Genomic DNA, 3,880 nt, shown 5'->3' with positions numbered 1-3,880 from the left:
TGACTGAGGACTTTGACTTTGACCAAGGGTTGACTGGTGGGTTATGGAGTACCTTATAAGGTTAAGGACTTATGAGTATAATGTACTATGATTATAGGTGGTGGAACCTGTGTCAAGTGAACCAAGAGTTGGAGGTTACCTTTCGAGTCGACATCTGCGAGGTGAGTTATCCTCACTATATCAATAGGGTCTATGGCACCAAGGCCGGCCCTTTATGATTTACATCCTGGTTTAGGATGGTTGCTATGTTATTGCTATGCTAGATTTCATCCTGGTTTAGGATGGTTGCTATGTTAGATTTCATCCTGGTTTAGGATGGTTGCTATGTTAGATTTCATCCTGGTTTAGGATGGTTGCTATGCTAGAGATCGGTTAGATCGGTTGTTATGGTATGCTACATATGGATTCGAACTGCTAGATCGGAATCCGGATAGATAGTATGTTATGCTTTATGATCCGTAAGGATTGGTATGCTAGTGACCTGTTAGGTCGGACTCTAGTTACGAGAGGATTCTATGGTTGATGATCAATGTGACAGATATGTTTGATGTTTTTATATGCAGTATATGATAGTTATGCGAACATGGTTATTTGCTTGTTGGTTGGGTTGAGGCGGTCCTGCTTTGTGCTGTAGGCCAACATACCCTATGAGCGGTCCGGGGAGACTGCAGGCCACGAGGCGGACCAGTCATGCCGAAGGCTCGAGATAGATTCAGATAGAGTGTAGGCCCAGTAGGGCGGTCCAGTTAGGCTGATGGCCCAGTATGCATGGACAGATTCAGATAGACTGTAGGCCCAGTAGGGTGGTCCAGTTAGGCCGATGGCCCAGTATGCATGGATAGATTCAGATAGACTGTAGGCCCAGTAGGGCGACCCAGTCAGGCCGATGGCCCAGTATGCATGATTGATTGATTGATTGTTACTGATATGGTATTGTCAGTGTGGTATTGGTATTTTGGGGGTAGCTCACTAAGCCCTCGGGCTTACAATTTTCTGTTTATTGTTTCAGGTACTTCAGGAGATCGTGGCAAGGCGAAGGCGTGACCGTACCGCTCATCATCCTTATGTTATGATTTTGGGACACTCTGATGGATGTTGATTTGAAAACATTTTGTAAACAATACTATTTGACTTTTATTTATGATTTAAAAAGTTTGAATTTGGCGTGAAATTTATGGATGTTACAAGTTGGTATCTGAGCCTTGGTTTGAGTGAATTGGAGGAACACTCGTGTGAATCCAGTCTCATACCAAGGAGATTTTTGGGAAGTAAGTTTTAAAAATGGTTTTCAAAAGAAAGGATGGAGGATGTAGAGGGTACAATCAGCCGGAGCCTGTAAGTAAACCCCAAAATACCATACAGTTATTTAATATTCTGATATGTTAGAACAGCTTGCTAGTGCTAGGCTAGGGATCTTCAAGAATCGCATGATAGATTTGCCTGATTATATGATACCTATTAGCCTAGGGTTTCTTGCATATGGGATTGACATCATAACTGTGGATGTGTAGTGTATGCATCACGGCCGTGTATAGTTAAAATCTTATAGCCTGAGAATGTCTGACTCGACCTTAGGGTAGGGTTGGATATTCGAAAGTCTATCGGGTCCAGCGTTATGTGCGGCTAGCATACACTAGCGCTGCAGGGGCTGATGGAAGTTCCATGGAGGTGTGAGTTGTTCAAAGCTGTGGGATCAGTAGTGAGATAGGCGATGTCCCTTAGTAGTGAGGGTTGAGCGCACATTATGTTGAGTATAGTATTAGGGAGTTGTGGTGATACTTGCGACAAATATGGTTAGGTGTGGAAGGTAGTATGGGCCCGTACTACTGGAAGCACAGGACCCATACACGTAGCAAGGAAGTCACAACCCCTAGGATTTGTGAGTTTTGGTCTCCCGATATTATGTTGTGTATCTGATGTCTTGAACGTATCTTTCAGTATGGTGGTGACGAGACGTTTTGCTGCTGGGTCCGGATCAGGATCGGGATCCGGATCAGGGTCGGGACAGGGGGACGGAGGGCCAGAGGTGCCGGTAGCACCTGAGCCCGCGGTTCAGATGGGGACTGAGGAGCTGGATGCCATGATCCGAGAGATTCTGCCCGATGAGGTCGTTGCGGCTTTCCGAGCGTAGCTACCAGAGATGTTTGGGTCGATCAAGACCGCGATGGTCAAGTATTTTGATGAGCGATATGCAGCTCTGGCAGAGACAGCAGCCGCTGCAGCCACTTCGGATGTAACTGCGGCAGGGATTGGAGGAGGAGCCGACACGGCTTTCCAGTACCGGGACTTCGACAATACGAAGCCCCCGACATTTGATGGTACTCAGGATGCGATCAGAGCTATGCGGTGGTTGTCTGACGTGGAGGGCTGTTTCTTCACGTGCTCATGTCCTGCTGACCAGAAGGTCAGGTGTGCTCTGAACCTGCTTAGGCTCGGGACAAAGGACTGGTGGAGATTGACGACGGGTTCATATTCTGATGATCAGCGGGCTGCTGTTACTTGGGAGCAGTTCCGGGATATGTTTCGCACCCGCTACGTTCCGCACGTGGAACGGGAGCGGCTTGCTCAGGAGTTTTTGACATTGAGACAGGATGGGGAGTCTGTGATGGAGATTACCCGGAGGTTCACTGAGAGGGCTATGTTTTGCCCGGAGTTCGTGTCAGAGCAGTCCCAGATGACTCGTTATCTGAGTATGCTCAAGACGGATATATGGCAGTTTGTGGCTACACAACGTTGTGAGACCCTCCTGGATCTACAGGAAGCCGCGAGGCGGCGTGAGTTGGAGATAGAGCTGCAGCTGAAGGAGCAGCATCAGGCACCGGCACAGTCTCAGCCGGCGCCTAAGCGGTCTAAGACTGCTGATGCACGGTCTGGGGGTCAGCAGAGCCGCACTTGTGGAAAGTGTGGCAGGGTTTATTCGGGAGTGTGTAGAGCAGGAGGGGGTTGCCACAAATGTGGCAAGGAGGGGCACTATGCCAGGGACTGCCGTCAGTCCGCCCCTCCAGCAGATATGAGGATTTGTTACCATTGTCATCACGTTGGTCATGTGAAGACCAACTGTCCGTAGCTCGCCGCCAAGTCGGCGCAGGGTCCCACGCCAGCTAGTGGGAGGAGTGGAGATGGGAGGCCAGTCAGGGTGGAGCCTCCGAAGGCTCAGGGTCGCGCCTTCCAGCTCACAGCCGAGGAGGCCAAGGCAGCACCGGATGTGGTTGCTGGTACGTTTCTATTCTCTGTCTCAGTTATTGTATTGGTGTTATGCTTATTGATTGTACCTGTGGTTAGGTACGTTTAAGTGAATCTTTGCCCGCTTTGGTATTATTTGACTCGGGGGCGAGTCGGTCGTTTGTATCTCAGACTTTCTCTAGAGGGTTCAGTGTGCCGATAGGTGATCTTGAGTGTCCGTTACGAGTTTCGATCGCCAACGAGCACGGGGTTTCTGCTTCTTCGGTTTACCGGGGATGCGAGTTGGAGAGTTTCGGGGTGTCCTTCCCGATAGATTTGATTCGTATCCCCATGAGGGATGTATGCATGATTGTAGGGATGGATTGGTTTAGCCGTTTCGGTGCTATGATCGACTGTGAGAGGCAGCGGGTGGTGGTTCGAACCCCAAGTGGGGGAGAACTGGTAGTATATGGCGAGGGCACCTGGTTGGGATCAGGGTTTTGTTCGGCAGCCAGGGCTCGACAGTATATACAGCACGGGTGTGTCGGTTATTTGGCGTATGTAGTAGATACGCGGGTGAGGGAGCAGCTCTCAGTTTCAGCGGTTCCGGTGGTTAGAGAGTTTGCTGATGTGTTTCCGGAGGAGTTACCCGGAGTGCCTCCGGAGAGGCAGGTTGAGTTTAGGATTGATCTAGTGCCGGGTGCGGCCCCTATCGCTA

Source organism: Lactuca virosa, chromosome 7 (genome assembly GCF_052849685.1).
Source record: "Lactuca virosa cultivar CGN04683 chromosome 7, Lactuca_virosa_CGN04683_v6, whole genome shotgun sequence".
In the NCBI taxonomy this organism is placed as follows: domain Eukaryota; kingdom Viridiplantae; phylum Streptophyta; class Magnoliopsida; order Asterales; family Asteraceae; genus Lactuca; species Lactuca virosa.
This window is presented reverse-complemented; position numbering follows the sequence as displayed.